Source organism: Oncorhynchus mykiss, chromosome 26 (genome assembly GCF_057628025.1).
Source record: "Oncorhynchus mykiss isolate SJ-2025 chromosome 26, ASM5762802v1, whole genome shotgun sequence".
In the NCBI taxonomy this organism is placed as follows: domain Eukaryota; kingdom Metazoa; phylum Chordata; class Actinopteri; order Salmoniformes; family Salmonidae; genus Oncorhynchus; species Oncorhynchus mykiss.
Window position 1 is genome coordinate 44,122,965 of NC_143047.1, and position 23,806 is coordinate 44,146,770.

The following is a 23,806-nucleotide window of genomic DNA, read 5'->3' on the forward strand; positions in this document are numbered from 1 at the left end:
CGGTGTTTTATTCCAGGCTGTCACTCTCCGTTTAGTGGGATCACCCCTATGTGAATTTGAGCAGAATTCATGCAGTGAATTCACCGTATAACTGTCCAGACAGACAGTACCAGCCTCAGTGTGTCCTGCTTTTAAAGCTGTATTGTAATGGATTTAGTATCTCGTCGGCTTCTGTAATACCTTCATGCGTATGCAGATGACATGCCACAGGTTGCTGTCAGTCTGTCAAGGTGGTGGAAAACGGTGTGCATAATGAATATAGTTAGCTTTATATTCGTGCCCCAGAGCATGGAATCACAGTATGGGACCCGTTTACAGGACCCACCTGTGTGGCTATGACTATGACCCTATGCAGGGACATAAGGATTGACTGATTGGTTATATAGTGCACATTCTAGTGTCACAAATAGATTTTTTTGTCCTGGACTATAATAAAGTAATGTGTGGGTCAGATAGTCTTAAAATAAAACTGAATATCTTCCTCTGTCAGATAATAATTTAAGCCGGGGGAGAAAACCATGTGTCACTTCTGCTTGGCAGAGCTATGTAGTTATTTGCAGGAGGCTTGATGGTGCGCAAACAGAGTACAACATTAAACTACCAGCTCAAGATTGAGGAAACAGGCATCGTGGTTTTTGACTGAGGAAACAAAGTTGATCCTACTGTTTAGATTGAGCTGAAGTGAGTATAGTGGAAACGTGATTTAGAGTTTGCATTCACTTGGATGTTTTGGTAGCAATAAAAAAGACAGTATGCTGTTTGTGCTGTGGAAACAGCTGTATGGAAAGCAGATGTGTAAAAAAACGTCTCCACATTCTTGCATACTGGAATGATGGAGACATCAGATATGAATTAACTTTAGGCTATTAAAGATGGATTTCATCATATGAATTTCCTCACGGGAGATTGAAGTGGTGACACCATACAGGACAGACAAGTCAGATCAAATCATACCATCACACTCTGACAGGAAGATAGACACAACCTACCCCATGTGATTTGGAAACCTCACTGCCACTTATACCAGAGAGGTGTTTATATACTCACTCAGTAAACTGCACAATTCCTCTTCTGGATCCAAGTCAACAGTCTAGATTCTATCTTATCATATTCTATTTTATTCTATTCTGTGCGTCAATAACTAAGCTAATCCTGATCAACATTGTCAGTGTTCAACACAAACTCAGGTGTCATGATTTATGGAAAATAGTAAAACAATTGTTGGAGAGAGAGAGAAAGAGACAGAGAGAGAGAGAGAGAGAAAGAGAGAAAGAGAGAGAGAGAGAGAGAAAGAGTGAGAGAGAAAGAGAGAGAGAGAAAGAGAGAGAAATAGAGAGAGAGAGACAGAGAGAGACAGAGAGTGAGAGAGAGAGACACAGAGAGAGAGAGAGTGAGAGAGAGAGAGAGAGACAGAGTGAGAGAGAGAGAGACAGAGTGAGAGAGAGAGAGAAAGAGAGAGAGAGAAAGAGAGAGAGAGAAAGAAAGAGAGAGACAGAGAGAGAGAGAGAAACAGAGAGAGAGAGACAGAGAGAGAGAGAGAGACAGAGAGACAGAGAGAGAGAGAGACAGAAAGAGAGAGACAGAGAGAGAGAGACAGAGAGAGAGTGAGAGAGAGAGAGACAGAGACAGAGAGAGAGAGAGGAAACAACGTAAGCAGTCTACCATGCTGTGTCTGTTCCCGTTCTAACCAACGGTGTCCCTTGTATCGATCGGAATGTTAAAAGGAGGAAAACATGTTGACGACGCTGTCACACATGAGAGAGAAATACGTGAAGGTAGTCAGTCAACAGTCAAGTCCTGCTTTTGAACCACACAGCATGAAGATTAGAGTTCCGGAAGCAGGGAGTTAGAGTTCCGGAAGCAGGGAGTGAGAGTTCCCGGAAGCAGGGAGTGAGAGTTCCCGGAAGCAGGGAGTGAGAGTTCCCGGAAGCAGGGAGTGAGAGTTCCCGGAAGCAGGGAGTTAGAGTTCCGGAAGCAGGGAGTTAGAGTTCCGGAAGCAGGGCTCGGGGCCCTGGTCAAAGTAGTACACTACATAGAGAATAAGGGTGCGATTTAGGACGAAGACCAAGGCCTTGCCAAAGCCCAGGGGTCCTTTCTCACTGTGCAGAGAGGCAGCAGCTGCACCACTGATGGGGTTCAAAGCAAAGGCAACACCCTGATGATAGAAGTTCAGATGTCAGTGTCCAGGGATAGGACATATTATAGGAGAACCAGACTTCATACAGGGGAACCAGTACATACATGAGAATGTAGCCTTGTCAGAATAGAAGATGATGCAGAATGTAGCCTTGTCAGAATAGAAGATGATGCAGAATGTAGCCTAGTCAGAATAGAAGATGATGCAGAATGTAGCCTAGTCAGAATAGAAGATGATGCAGAATGTAGCCTTGTCAGAATAGAAGATGATGCAGAATGTAGCCTAGTCAGAATAGAAGATGATGCAGAATGTAGCCTTGTCAGAATAGAAGATGATGCAGAATGTAGCCTAGTCAGAATAGAAGATGATGCAGAATGTAGCCTAGTCAGAATAGAAGATGATGCAGAATGTAGCCTAGTCAGAATAGAAGATGATGCAGAATGTAGCCTAGTCAGAATAGAAGATGATGCAGAATGTAGCCTAGTCAGAATAGAAGATGATGCAGAATGTAGGCTACGAGAAAGACTAAGTAATGTATGAGATTTCTGTCTTCTTCAGCAAAGCTAACAGATATCAAATCAAATCAAATTGTATTTGTCACATGTGCCGAATACAACCTTACAGTGAAATGCTTACTTACAAGCCCTTAACCAACAATGCAGTTTTAAGAAAATAAGATTAACAAATAATTAAAGAGCAGCAGTAAATAACAATAGTGGGGCTGTATATAGGGGGTACCAGTACAGAGCCAATGTGCGGGGGCACCTGTGTCGAGGTAATTGAGGTAATTATGTACATGTAGGTAGAGTTATTAAAGTGACTATGCATAGATTATAAACAGAGAGTAGCAGCAGCGTTCTGGGGGGGGACAATGTAAATAGTCTGGGTAGCCATTTGATTAGCTGTTCAGGAGTCTTATGGCTCGGGGGTAGAAGCTATTTAGGAGCCTCTTGGACCTAGACTTGGCGCTCCGGTACCGCTTGCCGTGCGGTAGCAGAGAGAACGGTCTATGTCTGGGATGGGAGGTTGGAAATAGACACATAACATCGGATGGACTGCTTTAGATTTGGAAACAAACCAAAGAAAATGGTAATTTCACAGGCTTAGATTAACATTGACTCAGGGTTTGCAAAACAGAAACATCAATTAGGCCTAGGCTAAATCTGGGAACAGAGTATGTTGTAATGTATTAGGCCTACAAATGGGCAGGGTGTCTCCTGAATGTCAGTGGGTGGGCTGTTTTTACACTCTTGTTAGGGCTGGCTGGCTGTGTGTTGGGTGGGTGGCTGGCTGGCTGTGTGTTGGGTGGGTGGCTGGCTGGCTGTGTGTTGGGTGGGTGGCTGGCTGTCTGGCTGGCTGTGTGTTGGGTGGCTGGCTGGCTGTGGGTTGGGTGGCTGGATGGCTGTGTGTTGGCTGGCTGGCTGTGTGATGGGTGGCTAGCTGGCTGTCTGTCTGTGTGTTGGGTGGCTGGCTGTGTGATGGGTGGCTGGCTGTCTGGCTGGCTGTGTGTTGGGTGGCTGGCTGGCTGTGTGTTGGGTGGCTGGCTGTATGTTGGGTGGCTGGCTGTGTGATGGGTGGCTAGCTGGCTGTCTGTCTGTGTGTTGGGTGGCTGGCTGTGTGATGGGTGGCTGGCTGTCTGGCTGGCTGTGTGTTGGGTGGCTGGCTGGCTGTGTGTTGGGTGGCTGGCTGTGTGTTGGGTGGCTGGCTGTGTGATGGGTGGCTAGCTGGCTGTCTGTCTGTGTGTTGGGTGGCTGGCTGTGTGATGGGTGGCTGGCTGTCTGGCTGGCTGTGTGTTGGGTTGCTGGCTGGCTGGCTGGCTGTCTGGCTGGCTGTGTGTTGGGTGGCTGGCTGTGTGGTGGGTGGCTAGCTGGCTGTCTGTCTTTGTGTTGGCTGGCTGGCTGTCTGGCTGGCTGTGTGTTGAGTGGGCTGTGGTCTCAGAGGATTGATGTAACAGCACTAAGTCCTGACCAGCCTTTAAGTAAAGATTTTAATAGTCACTTACTGGCAGATGCAAACATTGGTCTTACAGGGTGTTTGTCATTACAAACCCTGTTACTGTCTATGTCATCTGTAATATCACATAAACCATTGGGCTAAGCTGGGCTATAGGCCTATGCCATGTTCTATCCCAGTAACCATTGGTTTAGGCAGTGATAGGTTACATACAGTAACCATTGGTTTAGGCAGGGCTAGGTTACGTACAGGAACCATTGGTTTAGGCAGGGCTAGGTTACATACAGTAACCATTGGTTTAGGCAGGGCTAGGTTACATACAGTAACCGTTGGTTTAGGCAGGGCTAGGTTACGTACAGGAACCATTGGTTTAGGCAGGGCTAGGTTACATACAGTAACCATTGGTTTAGGCAGGGCTAGGTTACGTACAGTAACCGTTGGTTTAGGCAGGGCTAGGTTATGTACAGTAACCATTGGTTTAGGCAGGGCTAGGTTACATTACATTTCTATCCCAGTAACCGTTGGTTTAGGCAGGGCTAGGTTACATTACATTTCTATCCCAGTAACCATTGGTTTAGGCAGGGCTAGGTTACATACAGTAACCATTGGTTTAGGCAGGGCTAGGTTACGTACAGTAACCATTGGTTTAGGCAGGGCTAGGTTACATACAGTAACCGTTGGTTTAGGCAGGGCTAGGTTACATACAGTAACCGTTGGTTTAGGCAGGGCTAGGTTACATACAGTAACCGTTGGTTTAGGCAGGGCTAGGTTACATTACATTTCTATCCCAGTAACCGTTGGTTTAGGCAGGGCTAGGTTACATTACATTTCTATCCCAGTAACCGTTGGTTTAGGCAGGGCTAGGTTACATTACATTTCTATCCCAGTAACCATTGGTTTAGGCAGGGCTAGGTTACATACAGTAACCATTGGTTTAGGCAGGGCTAGGTTACATTACATTTCTATCCCAGTAACCGTTGGTTTAGGCAGGGCTAGGTTACATTACATTTCTATCCCAGTAACCATTGGTTTAGGCAGGGCTAGGTTACATACAGTAACCATTGGTTTAGGCAGGGCTAGGTTACATACAGTAACCATTGGTTTAGGCAGGGCTAGGTTACATTACATTTCTATCCCAGTAACCATTGGTTTAGGCAGGGCTAGGTTACATTACATTTCTATCCCAGTAACCATTGGTTTAGGCAGGGCTAGGTTACATACAGTAACCATTGGTTTAGGCAGGGCTAGGTTACATACAGTAACCATTGGTTTAGGCAGGGCTAGGTTACATACAGTAACCGTTGGTTTAGGCAGGGCTAGGTTACGTACAATAACCATTGGTTTAGGCAGGGCTAGGTTACATTACATTTCTATCCCAGTAACCGTTGGTTTAGGCAGGGCTAGGTTACATACAGTAACCATTGGTTTAGGCAGGGCTAGGTTACATTACATTTCTATCCCAGTAACCGTTGGTTTAGGCAGGGCTAGGTTACATACAGTAACCGTTGGTTTAGGCAGGGCTAGGTTACATACAGTAACCATTGGTTTAGGCAGGGCTAGGTTACATACAGTAACCATTGGTTTAGGCAGGGCTAGGTTACATACAGTAACCGTTGGTTTAGGCAGGGCTAGGTTACATTACATTTCTATCCCAGTAACCGTTGGTTTAGGCAGGGCTAGGTTATGTACAGTAACCATTGGTTTAGGCAGGGCTAGGTTACATTACATTTCTATCCCAGTAACCATTGGTTTAGGCAGGGCTAGGTTACATGCAGTAACCATTGGTTTAGGCAGGGCTAGGTTCCATACAGTAACCATTGGTTTAGGCAGGGCTAGGTTACATACAGTAACCATTGGTTTAGGCAGGGCTAGGTTACATACAGTAACCATTGGTTTAGGCAGGGCTAGGTTACATACAGTAACCATTGGTTTAGGCAGGGCTAGGTTACATACAGTAACCATTGGTTTAGGCAGGGCTAGGTTACATACAGTAACCATTGGTTTAGGCAGGGCTAGGTTACGTAGAGTAACCATTGGTTTAGGCAGGGCTAGGTTACGTACAGTAACCGTTGGTTTAGGCAGGGCTAGGTTACATACAGTAACCATTGGTTTAGGCAGGGCTAGGTTACATACAGTAACCGTTGGTTTAGGCAGGGCTAGGTTACATACAGTAACCATTGGTTTAGGCAGGGCTAGGTTACATTACATTTCTATCCCAGTAACCATTGGTTTAGGCAGGGCTAGGTTACATTACATTTCTATCCCAGTAACCATTGGTTTAGGCAGGGCTAGGTTACATTACATTTCTATCCCAGTAACCATTGGTTTAGGCAGGGCTAGGTTCCATACAGTAACCGTTGGTTTAGGCAGGGCTAGGTTACATTACATTTCCATCCCAGTAACCATTGGTTTAGGCAGGGCTAGGTTACATACCCATTGGTTTTGTAAAACATAGGCGGGCAGCAGTGATACACACATTTTACATGAGAAATCAAATCAAATGTTATTTCTCAAATGCGCCGAATACAACAGGTTAAATAAAGAAATACAGTGAAATGCTGACTTACAAGCCCTTAACCAACAAGGCAGTTCAAGAAATAGAGTTAAGAAAATATTTAATAAATAAACTAAAGTGAAAAATGAAATAAAAATATGTTAAAAAGTAACTCAATAAAATGACATAACAATAACGAGGCTCTGTACAGGAGGTACCGGTACTGGGTCAATGTGCTGTGGTACAGGTAACGAGGCTCTGTACAGGAGGTACCGGTACTGGGTCAATGTGCTGGGGTACAGGTAACGAGGCTCTGTACAGGAGGTACCGGTACTGGGTCAGTGTGCTGGGGTACAGGTAACGAGGCTCTGTACAGGAGGTACCGGTACTGGGTCAGTGTGCGGGGGTACAGGTAACGAGGCTCTGTACAGGAGGTACCGGTACTGGGTCAATGTGCTGGGGTACAGGTAACGAGGCTCTGTACAGGAGGCACCGGTACTGGGTCAATGTGCTGGGGTACAGGTAACGAGGCTCTGTACAGGAGGTACCGGTACTGAGTTAATGTGCTGGGGTACAGGTAACGAGGCTCTGTACAGGAGGTACCGGTACTGGGTCAGTGTGCAGGGGTACAGGTAACGAGGCTCTGTACAGGAGGTACCGGTACTGGGTCAGTGTGCGGGGGTACAGGTAACGAGGCTCTGTACAGGAGGTACCGGTACTGGGTCAGTGTGCGGGGGTACAGGTAACGAGGCTCTGTACAGGAGGTACCGGTACTGGGTCAGTGTGCTGGGGTACAGGTAACGAGGCTCTGTACAGGAGATACCGGTACTGGGTCAGTGTGCTGGGGTACAGGTAACGAGGCTCTGTACAGGAGGTACCGGTACTGGGTCAGTGTGCTGGGGTACAGGTAACGAGGCTCTGTACAGGAGGTACCGGTACTGGGTCAGTGTGCGGGGGTACAGGTAACAAGGCTCTGTACAGGAGGTACCGGTACTGGGTCAGTGTGCTGGGGTACAGGTAACGAGGCTCTGTACAGGAGGTACCGGTACTGGGTCAGTGTGCTGGGGTACAGGTAACGAGGCTCTGTACAGGAGGTACCGGTACTGGGTCAATGTGCGGGGGTACAGGTAACGAGGCTCTGTACAGGAGGTACCGGTACTGAGTCAGTGTGCTGGGGTACAGGTAACGAGGCTCTGTACAGGAGGTACCGGTACTGGGTCAGTGTGCTGGGGTACAGGTAACGAGGCTCTGTACAGGGGGTACCGGTACCGAGTCAGTGTGCGGGGGTACAGGTAACGAGGCTCTGTACAGGAGGTACCGGTACTGAGTCAGTGTGCTGGGGTACAGGTAACGAGGCTCTGTACAGGAGGTACCGGTACTGGGTCAGTGTGCGGGGGTACAGGTAACGAGGCTGTGTACAGGAGGTACCGGTACTGGGTCAGTGTGCGGGGGTACAGGTAACGAGGCTGTGTACAGGAGGTACCGGTACTGGGTCAGTGTGCGGGGGTACAGGTAACAAGGCTCTGTACAGGAGGTACCGGTACTGGGTCAGTGTGCGGGGGTACAGGTAACGAGGCTCTGTACAGGGGGTACCGGTACCGAGTCAGTGTGCGGGGGTACAGGTAACGAGGCTCTGTACAGGAGGTACCGGTACTGAGTCAGTGTGCTGGGGTACAGGTAACGAGGCTCTGTACAGGAGGTACCGGTACTGGGTCAGTGTGCGGGGGTACAGGTAACAAGGCTGTGTACAGGAGGTACCGGTACTGGGTCAGTGTGCGGGGGTACAGGTAACGAGGCTGTGTACAGGAGGTACCGGTACTGGGTCAGTGTGCGGGGGTACAGGTAACAAGGCTCTGTACAGGGGGTACCGGTACTGGGTCAGTGTGCGGGGGTACAGGTAACGAGGCTCTGTACAGGGGGTACCGGTACCGAGTCAGTGTGCGGGGGTACAGGTAACAAGGCTCTGTACAGGAGGTACCGGTACTGAGTTAATGTGCTGGGGTACAGGTTGGTTGAGGTAAATTGTAAAGTTATGATGCATAGATAATAAACAGCGAGTAGCAGCAGTGTAAAAACAAAGGGGGGGTCAATGTAAATTTAATTAATTGTTCAGGCATAATGGGACCCAAGAGTTTTGATGATCATCCAGGTGCTTTTTGACAAACTTTAGTAAACTTTTTGGACGACGTGTGTCCCGTTATGCCTGTGTCCCTGGTGAAAACCAAACAGTGCATTCTCACAGTAAGAACCTCATACCAACAGACAAGCATGGTGGTGGTAGTGTGATGGTTTGGTTTGGGGCTTTGCTGCCTCAGGACCTGGACGACTTGTCTTAATTAACTTTGTTAATTAAATAAATGAAATAAGTATCAATTTTTTTATGTTATTTGTAAACTCAGGTTCCCTTTATCTAATATTAGGTTTTGGTTGAAGATCTGTTAACATTCAGTTTCAAAAATATGTAAAAAAAAAAATAGCGAAAATCAGAAAGGGGGTAAATACTTTTTCACGGCGCTGTAACTTAGATTTCAGTTCCAGTTCCCCTTACAGAGTAGTCCATAATTTAGCCACACTTTCCTCCTGTGTTGGTCTTGTTTACCATCTTCCTGGTATTGATCTTGGCTCTATTGAATTTGCTCTGGGAAAAGAAGATGAACTTAATGGCCTGCATCTTTACTTGCTATTACTGAGGGAAAGTCTGTCTTAATGGCCTGCATCTTTACCTGCTATTACTGAGGGAAAGTCTGTCTTAATGGCCTGCATCTTTACCTGCTATTACTGAGGGAAAGTCTGTCTTAATGGCCTGCATCTTTACCTGCTATTACTGAGGGAAAGTCTGTCTTAATGGCCTGCATCTTTACCTGCTATTACTGAGGGAAAGTCTGTCTTAATGACCTGCATCTTTACCTGCTATTACTGAGGGAAAGTCTGTCTTAATGGCCTGCATCTTTACCTGCTATTACTGAGGGAAAGTCTGTCTTAATGGCCTGCATCTTTACCTGCTATTACTGAGGGAAAGTCTGTCTTAATGACCTGCATCTTTACTTGCCAAACTGGGCGAAAGTCTGTCTTAATGACCTGCATCTTTACCTGCTATTACTGAGGGAAAGTCTGTCTTAATGGCCTGCATCTTTACCTGCTATTACTGAGGGAAAGTCTGTCTTAATGGCCTGCATCTTTACCAGCTACTACTGAGGGAAAGTCTGTCTTAATGGCCTGCATCTTTACCTGCTACTACTGAGGGAAAGTCTGTCTTAATGGCCTGCATCTTTACCTGCTATTACTGAGGGAAAGTCTGTCTTAATGGCCTGCATCTTTACCTGCTATTACTGAGGGAAAGTCTGTCTTAATGACTTGCATCTTTACCTGCTACTACAGCTACTACTACTTCCTCACCTGCCTCCATCCCTATGTTGTGCATTAATAGATCTCTGGACTGAATGAATCTCAATTAGAGCTCCTCTTTAATTGAAATTCCACCGTGATAAAGTTAACAGGAATTCAATTAACTCCAGAAGTCTCAAACTGGAAAAACAGAGATACATTTTTTGTGGGGGAGGAAAATGCAAATGATTAAAAAGGTTAATCTGTCCCCTCCTCTGCCCCCCACCCCCCACCCCCCCCCCCCCACCCCGCTCCTCTCTGATTGGGTTAAATACGGAAGACACATTTCGGTTGAATGCATTCAGTCGTTCAACTGACTATGTGTTTCCTTTAATTTCTCTAATACACAGAATGGGGGATGGGGAGCTTATTAAGGTGAAAGCAATTGGCTGTCTTCACCTTCTGATGAGTCACAAAATCAAAGCACCTACTGGCGCTTCCCAAAGCAAAGAGCTGCCTGTGAATTGAAAAACACGCCAGGACAACAACAAAAAAAGCCACAAGGATTTCGCAAACCTGTTGGCTGCCTTGCCTTGGAGCCTTAAGCTCTCTGAAGAATGGTTTTCTGCCAGGTAGTGAGGGAATTATCTAGAGTACGTCCCAGATGGAACCCTATTCTCTGTGTAGTGAAGAGCCCTGGTCTACAGTAGTGATGGATACCTAGGGTGGGTATGAAGGACCGGGACCAAGAGTGGGTATGAAGGATAGATACCTAGAGTGGGTATGAAGGATAGATACCTAGAGTGGGTATGAAGGATAGATACCTAGAGTGGGTATGAAGGATGGATACCTAGAGTGGGTATGAAGGATAGATACCTAGAGTGGGTATGAAGGATAGATACCTAGAGTGGGTATGAAGGATGGATACCTAGAGTGGGTATGAAGGATGGATACCTAGAGTGGGTATGAAGGACCGGGACCTAGAGTGGGTATGAAGGATGGATACCTAGAGTTGGTATGAAGGATAGATACCTAGAGTGGGTATGAAAGATAGATACCTAGAGTGGGTATGAAGGAAGGATACCTAGAGTGGGTATGAAGGATGGATACCTAGAGTTGGTATGAAGGATAGATACCTAGAGTGGGTATGAAGGAAGGATACCTAGAGTGGGTATGAAGGATGGATACCTAGAGTGGGTATGAAGGATGGATACCTAGAGTGGGTATGAAGGATGGATACCTAGAGTGGGTATGAAGGACCGGGACCTAGAGTGGGTATGAAGGATGGATACCTAGAGTGGGTATGAAGGACCGGGACCTAGAGTGGGTATGAAGGATGGATACCTAGAGTGGTTATGAAGGATAGATACCTAGAGTGGGTATGAAGGACCGGGACCTAGAGTGGGTATGAAGGATGGATACCTAGAGTGGGTATGAAGGATAGATACCTAGAGTGGGTATGAAGGATGGATACCTAGAGTGGGTATGAAGGATGGATACCTAGAGTGGGTATGAAGGATGGATACCTAGAGTGGGTATGAAGGATGGATACCTAGAGTGGGTATGAAGGATAGATACCTAGAGTGGGTATGAAGGATAGATACCTAGAGTGGGTATGAAGGATGGATACCTAGAGTGGGTATGAAGGATGGATACCTAGAGTGGGTATGAAGGATAGATACCTAGAGTGGGTATGAAGGATAGATACCTAGAGTGGGTATGAAAGATAGATACCTAGAGTGGGTATGAAGGACCGGGACCTAGAGTGGGTATGAAGGATGGATACCTAGAGTGGGTATGAAGGATAGATACCTAGAGTGGGTATGAAGGATGGATACCTAGAGTGGGTATGAAGGATATATACCTAGAGTGGGTATGAAGGATGGATACCTAGAGTGGGTATGAAGGAAGGATACCTAGAGTGGGTATGAAGGATAGATACCTAGAGTGGGTATGAAGGATGGATACCTAGAGTGGGTATGAAGGAAGGATACCTAGAGTGGGTATGAAGGATGGATACCTAGAGTGGGTATGAAGGACCGGGACCTAGAGTGGGTATGAAGGAAGAGGCAATATGTAACAATTAAGTGATTTCTGGATCATTCTTTCTGACGTACTCTCACTCTGTTTCTATAACTCTATAACTCTGTATCTATAACTCTATAACTCTGTTTCTATAACTCTGTTTCTATAACTCTATAACTCTGTTTCTATAACTCTGTTTCTTTAACTCTATAACTCTGTTTCTATAACTCTATAACTCTGTTTATATAACTCTGTTTCTGTAACTCTATAACTCTGTTTCTATAACTCTGTTTCTTTAACTCTATAACTCTGTTTCTATAACTCTATAACTCTGTTTCTATAACTCTATAACTCTGTTTCTATAACTCTGTTTCTATAACTCTGTTTCTATAACTCTATAACTCTGTTTCTATAACTCTGTTTCTATAACTCTGTTTCTATAACTCTGTTTCTATAACTCTGTAACTCTGTTTCTATAACTCTATAACTCTGTTTCTATAACTCTATAACTCTGTTTCTATAACTCTATAACTCTGTTTCTATAACTCTATAACTCTGTTTCTATAACTCTGTTTCTTTAACTCTATAACTCTGTTTCTATAACTCTATAACTCTGTTTATATAACTCTGTTTCTGTAACTCTGTAACTCTGTTTCTATAACTCTGTTTCTATAACTCTATAACTCTGTTTCTATAACTCTGTTTCTATAACTCTATAACTCTGTTTCTATAACTCTGTTTCTATAACTCTATAACTCTGTTTCTATAACTCTGTTTCTATAACTCTATAACTCTGTTTCTATAACTCTGTTTCTATAACTCTATAACTCTGTTTCTATAACTCTGTTTCTATAACTCTGTTTCTATAACTCTGTATCTATAACTCTGTTTCTATAACTCTGTTTCTATAACTCTGTTTCTATAACTCTATAACTCTGTTTCTATAACTCTGTTTCTATAACTCTGTATCTATAACTCTGTTTCTATAACTCTATAACTCTGTTTCTATAACTCTGTTTCTATAACTCTATAACTCTGTTTCTATAACTCTGTTTCTATAACTCTGTTTCTATAACTCTGTTTCTATAACTCTGTTTCTATAACTCTATAACTCTGTTTCTATAACTCTGTTTCTATAACTCTGTTTCTATAACTCTGTTTCTATAACTCTGTTTCTATAACTCTGTTTCTATAACTCTATAACTCTGTTTCTATAACTCTGTTTCTATAACTCTATAACTCTGTTTCTATAACTCTATAACTCTGTTTCTATAACTCTGTTTCTATAACTCTGTTTCTATAACTCTGTTTCTATAACTCTATAACTCTGTTTCTATAACTCTGTTTCTATAACTCTGTTTCTATAACTCTATAACTCTGTTTCTATAACTCTGTTTCTATAACTCTATAACTCTGTTTCTATAACTCTATAACTCTGTTTCTATAACTCTGTTTCTATAACTCTGTTTCTATAACTCTATAACTCTGTTTCTATAACTCTGTATCTATAACTCTATAACTCTGTTTCTATAACTCTATAACTCTGTTTCTATAACTCTGTTTCTATAACTCTGTTTCTATAACTCTGTTTCTATAACTCTATAACTCTGTTTCTATAACTCTATCACTCTGTTTCTATAACTCTGTTTCTATAACTCTGTTTCTTTAACTCTATAACTCTGTTTCTATAACTCTGTTTCTATAACTCTGTTTCTATAACTCTATAACTCTGTTTCTATAACTCTATAACTCTGTTTCTATAACTCTGTTTCTATAACTCTATAACTCTGTTTCTATAACTCTGTTTCTATAACTCTGTTTCTATAACTCTATAACTCTGTTTCTATAACTCTGTTTCTTTAACTCTATAACTCTGTTTCTATAACTCTATAACTCTGTTTATATAACTCTGTTTCTGTAACTCTATAACTCTGTTTCTATAACTCTGTTTCTTTAACTCTATAACTCTGTTTCTATAACTCTGTTTCTATAACTCTGTTTCTATAACTCTATAACTCTGTTTCTATAACTCTATAACTCTGTTTCTATAACTCTATAACTCTGTTTCTATAACTCTATAACTCTGTTTCTATAACTCTATAACTCTGTTTCTATAACTCTATAACTCTGTTTCTATAACTCTGTTTCTTTAACTCTATAACTCTGTTTCTATAACTCTATAACTCTGTTTCTATAACTCTATAACTCTGTTTCTATAACTCTATAACTCTGTTTCTATAACTCTATAACTCTGTTTCTATAACTCTGTTTCTTTAACTCTATAACTCTGTTTCTATAACTCTATAACTCTGTTTATATAACTCTGTTTCTGTAACTCTGTAACTCTGTTTCTATAACTCTGTTTCTATAACTCTATAACTCTGTTTCTATAACTCTATAACTCTGTTTCTATAACTCTGTTTCTATAACTCTGTTTCTATAACTCTATAACTCTGTTTCTATAACTCTGTTTCTATAACTCTATAACTCTGTTTCTATAACTCTGTTTCTATAACTCTGTTTCTATAACTCTGTTTCTATAACTCTGTTTCTATAACTCTATAACTCTGTTTCTATAACTCTGTTTCTATAACTCTGTTTCTATAACTCTGTTTCTATAACTCTGTTTCTATAACTCTGTTTCTATAACTCTGTTTCTATAACTCTATAACTCTGTTTCTATAACTCTGTTTCTATAACTCTATAACTCTGTTTCTATAACTCTATAACTCTGTTTCTATAACTCTGTTTCTATAACTCTGTTTCTATAACTCTATAACTCTGTTTCTATAACTCTGTTTCTATAACTCTGTTTCTATAACTCTATAACTCTGTTTCTATAACTCTGTTTCTATAACTCTATAACTCTGTTTCTATAACTCTATAACTCTGTTTCTATAACTCTGTTTCTATAACTCTGTTTCTATAACTCTATAACTCTGTTTCTATAACTCTGTAACTCTGTTTCTATAACTCTATAACTCTGTTTCTATAACTCTATAACTCTGTTTCTATAACTCTGTATCTATAACTCTATAACTCTGTTTCTATAACTCTATAACTCTGTTTCTATAACTCTGTTTCTATAACTCTGTTTCTTTAACTCTATAACTCTGTTTCTATAACTCTGTTTCTATAACTCTGTTTCTATAACTCTATAACTCTGTTTCTATAACTCTATAACTCTGTTTCTATAACTCTGTTTCTATAACTCTATAACTCTGTTTCTATAACTCTGTTTCTATAACTCTATAACTCTGTTTCTATAACTCTGTTTCTATAACTCTGTTTCTATAACTCTATAACTCTGTTTCTATAACTCTATAACTCTGTTTCTGTAACTCTGTTTCTATAACTCTGTTTCTTTAACTCTATAACTCTGTTTCTATAACTCTGTTTCTATAACTCTGTTTCTATAACTCTATAACTCTGTTTCTATAACTCTGTTTCTATAACTCTGTTTCTATAACTCTGTTTCTATAACTCTGTTTCTATAACTCTATAACTCTGTTTCTATAACTCTATAACTCTGTTTCTATAACTCTATAACTCTGTTTCTATAACTCTGTTTCTATAACTCTGTTTCTATAACTCTGTTTCTATAACTCTATAACTCTGTTTCTATAACTCTGTTTCTATAACTCTGTTTCTATAACTCTGTTTCTATAACTCTGTTTCTATAACTCTATAACTCTGTTTCTATAACTCTATAACTCTGTTTCTTTAACTCTATAACTCTGTTTCTATAACTCTGTTTCTATAACTCTGTTTCTATAACTCTATAACTCTGTTTCTATAACTCTGTTTCTATAACTCTGTTTCTATAACTCTGTTTCTATAACTCTGTTTCTATAACTCTATAACTCTGTTTCTATAACTCTATAACTCTGTTTCTATAACTCTATAACTCTGTTTCTATAACTCTATAACTCTGTTTCTATAACTCTGTTTCTATAACTCTGTTTCTACAACTCTGTTTCTATAACTCTGTTTCTATAACTCTATAACTCTGTTTCTATAACTCTATAACTCTGTTTCTATAACTCTGTTTCTATAACTCTATAACTCTGTTTCTATAACTCTGTTTCTATAACTCTATAACTCTGTTTCTATAACTCTGTTTCTATAACTCTGTTTCTATAACTCTGTTTCTATAACTCTGTTTCTATAACTCTGTAACTCTGTTTCTATAACTCTATAACTCTGTTTCTATAACTCTGTTTCTATAACTCTGTTTCTATAACTCTATAACTCTGTTTCTATAACTCTGTAACTCTGTTTCTATAACTCTATAACTCTGTTTCTATAACTCTGTTTCTATAACTCTGTAACTCTGTTTCTATAACTCTATAACTCTGTTTCTATAACTCTGTTTCTATAACTCTATAACTCTGTTTCTATAACTCTGTTTCTATAACTCTATAACTCTGTTTCTATAACTCTGTTTCTATAACTCTATAACTCTGTTTCTATAACTCTATAACTCTGTTTCTATAACTCTATAACTCTGTTTCTATAACTCTGTATCTATAACTCTATAACTCTGTTTCTATAACTCTGTTTCTATAACTCTGTTTCTATAACTCTGTTTCTATAACTCTATAACTCTGTTTCTATAACTCTGTTTCTATAACTCTGTTTCTATAACTCTGTTTCTATAACTCTGTTTCTATAACTCTGTTTCTATAACTCTGTTTCTATAACTCTGTTTCTATAACTCTATAACTCTGTTTCTTTAACTCTATAACTCTGTTTCTATAACTCTGTTTCTATAACTCTGTTTCTATAACTCTGTTTCTATAACTCTGTTTCTATAACTCTGTTTCTATAACTCTGTTTCTATAACTCTGTTTCTATAACTCTATAACTCTGTTTCTATAACTCTGTTTCTATAACTCTGTTTCTATAACTCTGTATCTATAACTCTATAACTCTGTTTCTATAACTCTGTATCTATAACTCTATAACTCTGTTTCTATAACTCTGTTTCTATAACTCTGTTTCTATAACTCTGTATCTATAACTCTATAACTCTGTTTCTATAACTCTGTTTCTATAACTCTGTTTCTATAACTCTGTTTCTATAACTCTGTTTCTATAACTCTATAACTCTGTTTCTATAACTCTGTATCTATAACTCTATAACTCTGTTTCTATAACTCTGTTTCTATAACTCTGTTTCTATAACTCTGTTTCTATAACTCTGTTTCTATAACTCTATAACTCTGTTTCTATAACTCTGTTTCTATAACTCTATAACTCTGTTTCTATAACTCTGTTTCTATAACTCTATAACTCTGTTTCTTTAACTCTATAACTCTGTTTCTATAACTCTGTTTCTATAACTCTATAACTCTGTTTCTATAACTCTATAACTCTGTTTCTATAACTCTATAACTCTGTTTCTATAACTCTGTTTCTATAACTCTGTTTCTATAACTCTATAACTCTGTTTCTATAACTCTATAACTCTGTTTCTATAACTCTGTTTCTATAACTCTGTTTCTATAACTCTATAACTCTGTTTCTATAACTCTGTTTCTATAACTCTGTTTCTATAACTCTGTTTCTATAACTCTGTTTCTATAACTCTGTTTCTATAACTCTGTTTCTATAACTCTGTTTCTATAACTCTATAACTCTGTTTCTATAACTCTGTTTCTATAACTCTATAACTCTGTTTCTATAACTCTGTTTCTATAACTCTGTTTCTATAACTCTGTTTCTATAACTCTGTTTCTATAACTCTATAACTCTGTTTCTATAACTCTGTTTCTGTAACTCTATAACTCTGTTTCTATAACTCTGTTTCTATAACTCTATAACTCTGTTTCTATAACTCTATAACTCTGTTTCTATAACTCTGTTTCTATAACTCTATAACTCTGTTTCTATAACTCTGTTTCTATAACTCTGTTTCTATAACTCTGTATCTATAACTCTATAACTCTGTATCTATAACTCTATAACTCTGTTTCTATAACTCTGTTTCTATAACTCTGTTTCTTTAACTCTATAACTCTGTTTCTATAACTCTGTTTCTATAACTCTGTATCTATAACTCTATAACTCTGTTTCTATAACTCTGTTTCTATAACTCTGTTTCTATAACTCTGTATCTATAACTCTATAACTCTGTTTCTATAACTCTGTTTCTATAACTCTGTATCTATAACTCTATAACTCTGTTTCTATAACTCTGTTTCTATAACTCTGTTTCTATAACTCTGTTTCTATAACTATGTTTCTATAACTCTATAACTCTGTTTCTATAACTCTGTATCTATAACTCTATAACTCTGTTTCTATAACTCTGTTTCTATAACTCTATAACTCTGTTTCTATAACTCTGTTTCTATAACTCTATAACTCTGTTTCTATAACTCTGTTTCTATAACTCTATAACTCTGTTTCTATAACTCTATAACTCTGTTTCTATAACTCTGTTTCTATAACTCTAGAACTCTGTTTCTATAACTCTGTTTCTATAACTCTAGAACTCTGTTTCTATAACTCTGTTTCTATAACTCTGTTTCTATAACTCTATAACTCTGTTTCTATAACTCTGTTTCTATAACTCTGTTTCTATAACTCTATAACTCTGTTTCTATAACTCTGTTTCTATAACTCTATAACTCTGTTTCTATAACTCTGTTTCTATAACTATGTTTCTATAACTCTATAACTCTGTTTCTATAACTCTGTATCTATAACTCTATAACTCTGTTTCTATAACTCTGTTTCTATAACTCTGTTTCTATAACTCTGTATCTATAACTCTAGAACTCTGTTTCTATAACTCTGTTTCTATAACTCTGTTTCTATAACTCTGTTTCTATAACTCTGTTTCTATAACTCTGTTTCTATAACTCTATAACTCTGTTTCTATAACTCTGTTTCTATAACTCTGTTTCTATAACTCTGTTTCTATAACTCTATAACTCTGTTTCTATAACTCTGTTTCTATAACTATGTTTCTATAACTCTATAACTCTGTTTCTATAACTCTGTATCTATAACTCTATAACTCTGTTTCTATAACTCTGTTTCTATAACTCTATAACTCTGTTTCTATAACTCTGTATCTATAACTCTGTTTCTATAACTCTATAACTCTGTTTCTATAACTCTGTTTCTATAACTCTGTTTCTATAACTCTGTTTCTATAACTCTATAACTCTGTTTCTATAACTCTGTTTCTATAACTCTATAACTCTGTTTCTATAACTCTGTATCTATAACTCTATAACTCTGTTTCTATAACTCTGTTTCTATAACTCTATAACTCTGTTTCTATAACTCTGTATCTATAACTCTGTTTCTATAACTCTATAACTCTGTTTCTATAACTCTGTATCTATAACTCTGTTTCTATAACTCTATAACTCTGTATCTATAACTCTATAACTCTGTTTCTATAACTCTATAACTCTGTTTCTATAACTCTATAACTCTGTTTCTATAACTCTGTATCTATAACTCTGTTTCTATAACTCTGTTTCTATAACTCTGTTTCTATAACTCTGTAACTCTGTTTCTATAACTCTATAACTCTGTTTCTATAACTCTGTTTCTATAACTCTGTTTCTATAACTCTATAACTCTGTATCTATAACTCTATAACTCTGTTTCTATAACTCTATAACTCTGTATCTATAACTCTATAACTCTGTTTCTATAACTCTGTTTCTATAACTCTATAACTCTGTTTCTATAACTCTGTTTCTATAACTCTATAACTCTGTATCTATAACTCTATAACTCTGTATCTATAACTCTATAACTCTGTTTCTATAACTCTGTTTCTATAACTCTATAACTCTGTATCTATAACTCTATAACTCTGTTTCTATAACTCTATAACTCTGTATCTATAACTCTATAACTCTGTTTCTATAACTCTGTTTCTATAACTCTATAACTCTGTTTCTATAACTCTGTTTCTATAACTCTATAACTCTGTATCTATAACTCTATAACTCTGTTTCTATAACTCTGTTTCTATAACTCTGTTTCTATAACTCTGTTTCTATAACTCTGTTTCTATAACTCTATAACTCTGTTTCTATAACTCTGTTTCTATAACTCTATAACTCTGTATCTATAACTCTATAACTCTGTTTCTATAACTCTGTTTCTATAACTCTATAACTCTGTATCTATAACTCTGTTTCTATAACTCTATAACTCTGTATCTATAACTCTATAACTCTGTTTCTATAACTCTGTTTCTATAACTCTATAACTCTGTTTCTATAACTCTGTTTCTATAACTCTATAACTCTGTATCTATAACTCTATAACTCTGTTTCTATAACTCTGTTTCTATAACTCTGTATCTATAACTCTATAACTCTGTTTCTATAACTCTGTTTCTATAACTCTGTTTCTATAACTCTATAACTCTGTTTCTATAACTCTATAACTCTGTTTCTATAACTCTGTTTCTATAACTCTATAACTCTGTTTCTATAACTCTGTTTCTATAACTCTGTTTCTATAACTCTATAACTCTGTTTCTATAACTCTATAACTCTGTTTCTATAACTCTGTTTCTATAACTCTATAACTCTGTATCTATAACTCTATAACTCTGTTTCTATAACTCTGTTTCTATAACTCTGTATCTATAACTCTATAACTCTGTTTCTATAACTCTATAACTCTGTATCTATAACTCTATAACTCTGTTTCTATAACTCTGTATCTATAACTCTATAACTCTGTTTCTATAACTCTGTTTCTATAACTCTATAACTCTGTTTCTATAACTCTATAACTCTGTTTCTATAACTCTGTTTCTATAACTCTATAACTCTGTTTCTATAACTCTGTTTCTATAACTCTGTTTCTATAACTCTGTTTCTAAAACTCTGTTTCTAAAGCTCTGCACTGATGCTGGAGTCTTGTGTTTGGGGAAAATCAGAGTATAGCTTTAGCCTATGCCAATATGCCAGAGTAGACAGAACGGGTTGTTACTTTAAGTCTCTGTGTCTCTCTAAGGACATAAGAACCTGGCTTAAAGACTTAAAGTCCTTCCATCCATATTACATCAGCTGGAGAAAAGGAAGTAGGCGAGCTGTTGAACCACCCACTTACTGTGTTACCCCACAGTGTTGGTTACTTTACTGCAGTCACTTTGGGAATGAAAAAAAAAAAATACCCCAATAGCTTAATGTAGCTGTGTCCCTGTAGCAGGGCACAATAGCCTGTGTCTAGCATCCCCGAAGGGACAGATAGTGTGACTGTAAGGTCAACAATACATCAGTATAAAGCTCGTCTTTTATCATTCTTCCTGATGCACTATGAGTTAGGGCAGGGAATTACCAGGGACTTCTCCATACAATATTATCACCATGTTTAGGTACCGAACCGACGATACGATATGTGTTGTGATTCTATATGTGTTGTGATTCTATATGTAGTGTGATTCTATATGTGTTGTGATTCTATATGTATTGTGATTCTATATGTAGTGTGATTCTATATGTAGTGTGATTCTATATGTAGTGTGATTCTATATGTAGTGTGATTCTATATGTAGTGTGATTCTATATGTAGTGTGATTCTATATGTGTTGTGATTCTATATGTGTTGTGATTCTATATGTGTTGCGTTTCTATATGTGTTGCGTTTCTATATGTGTTGTGATTCTATATGTGTTGTGATTCTATATGTAGTGTGATTCTATATGTGTTGTGATTCTATATGTAGTGTGATTCTATATGTAGTGTGATTCTATATGTAGTGTGATTCTATATGTAGTGTGATTCTATATGTGTTGTGATTCTATATGTGTTGTGATTCTATATGTAGTGATTCTATATGTAGTGTGATTCTATATGTAGTGTGATTCTATATGTGTTGTGATTCTATATGTATTGTGATTCTATATGTAGTGTGATTCTATATGTAATGTGATTCTATATGTAGTGTGATTCTATATGTGTTGTGATTCTATATGTAGTGTGATTCTATATGTAGTGTGATTCTATATGTAGTGTGATTCTATATGTGTTGTGATTCTATATGTATTGTGATTCTATATGTAGTGTGATTCTATATGTAATGTGATTCTATATGTAGTGTGATTCTATATGTAATGTGATTCTATATATGTAGTGTGATTCTATATGTAGTGTGATTCTATATGTAGTGTGATTCTATATGTGTTGTGATTCTATATGTAGTGTGATTCTATATGTAGTGTGATTCTATATGTAGTGTGATTCTATATGTGTTGTGATTCTATATGTAGTGTGATTCTATATGTAGTGTGATTCTATATGTGTTGTGATTCTATATGTAGTGTGATTCTATATGTAGTGTGATTCTATATGTAGTGTGATTCTATATGTAGTGTGATTCTATATGTAGTGTGATTCTATATGTAGTGTGATTCAATACTGTGATTTTATTGCGATTCGGTGTTCCAACCACATTGTTCACTACATGTCTGCTGCAGAGAGACGAGAGAGAGTCATGAGAAAACTAGTTTTTGATCCGTCATGGACATAAAAGTGCTGAAAACGTGTTGGCTCACTATTTAATAAGTTTGGGCGCAGGTACAGCCGACTAGCACTAGCTAACGCTACCTACAGAAGCCAAAAACCTCAAATATCGATATACACTACATGACAACATGTGAACACCTGCTCTTCAAACAGCTCATTCCAAAACTCATGGGCATTAAAATGGAGTTGGTCCCCTCCCTTTGCTGCTATAACAGCCTCTTGCTCTGCTGGGAAGGCTTTCCACTAGATGTTGTAACATTGCTTCTATAACAGCCTCTTGCTCTGCCGGGAAGGCTTTCCACTAGATGTTGTAACATTGCTTCTATAACAGCCTCTTGCTCTGCCGGGAAGGCTTTCCACTAGATGTTGTAACATTGCTGCTATAACAGCCTCTTGCTCAGCTGGGAAGGCTTTCCACCAGATGTTGGAACATTGCTGCTATAACAGCCTCTTGCTCGGCTGGGAAGGCTTTCCACTAGATGTTGTAACATTGCTGCTATAACAGCCTCTTGCTCTGCTGGGAAGGCTTTCCACTAGATGTTGTAACATTGCTGCTATAACAGCCTCTTGCTCTGCCGGGAAGGCTTTCCACTAGATGTTGTAACATTGCTGCTATAACAGCCTCTTGCTCTGCTGGGAAGGCTTTCCACTAGATGTTGTAACATTGCTGCTATAACAGCCTCTTGCTCTGCTGGGAAGGCTTTCCACTAGATGTTGTAACATTGCTGCTATAACAGCCTCTTGCTCTGCTGGGAAGGCTTTCCACTAGATGTTGTAACATTGCTGCTATAACAGCCTCTTGCTCTGCCGGGAAGGCTTTCCACTAGATGTTGTAACATTGCTGCTATAACAGCCTCTTGCTCTGCTGGGAAGGCTTTCCACTAGATGTTGTAACATTGCTGCAGGGGACTTGCTTCCATTCAGCCACAAGAAAATTAGTGAGGTCGGGTACTAATGTTGGGCGATTAGGCCTGGTTTGCAGTCGGCGTTCCAATTCATCCCAAAGGTGTTCGATGGGGTTGAAGTCAGGGCTCTGTGCAGGCCAGTCAAGTTATTCCTCACCGATCTCGACAAACCATTTCTGCATGGACCTTGCTTTGTGCACGGGGGCATTTTCATGCAGAAACAGGAAAGGGCCCCAAACTGTTGCCACAAAGTTGGAAGCACAGAATCATCTAGAATGTCATTGTATGCTGTAGCGTTAAGATTTCCCTTCACTGGAATTTAGGGGCCCGAACCATGAAAAACAGCCCCAGACCATTATTACTCATCCTCCAGACCCAGATTAGTCCTTTGGACTGCGTGATTGGGGAAGCGTAATTCATCGCTCCAGAGAACGCGTTTCCACTGTTCCAATGG

General features: G+C 38.9%; 1 protein-coding gene across 11 annotated transcripts in view; it reads left to right on the plus strand.

The window, feature by feature from the left end:
• Nucleotides 1-23,806, plus strand: part of LOC110487142 (C-myc promoter-binding protein) — a 155,175-nt gene that overhangs the window by 346 nt on the left and 131,023 nt on the right. The window lies entirely within an intron of this gene.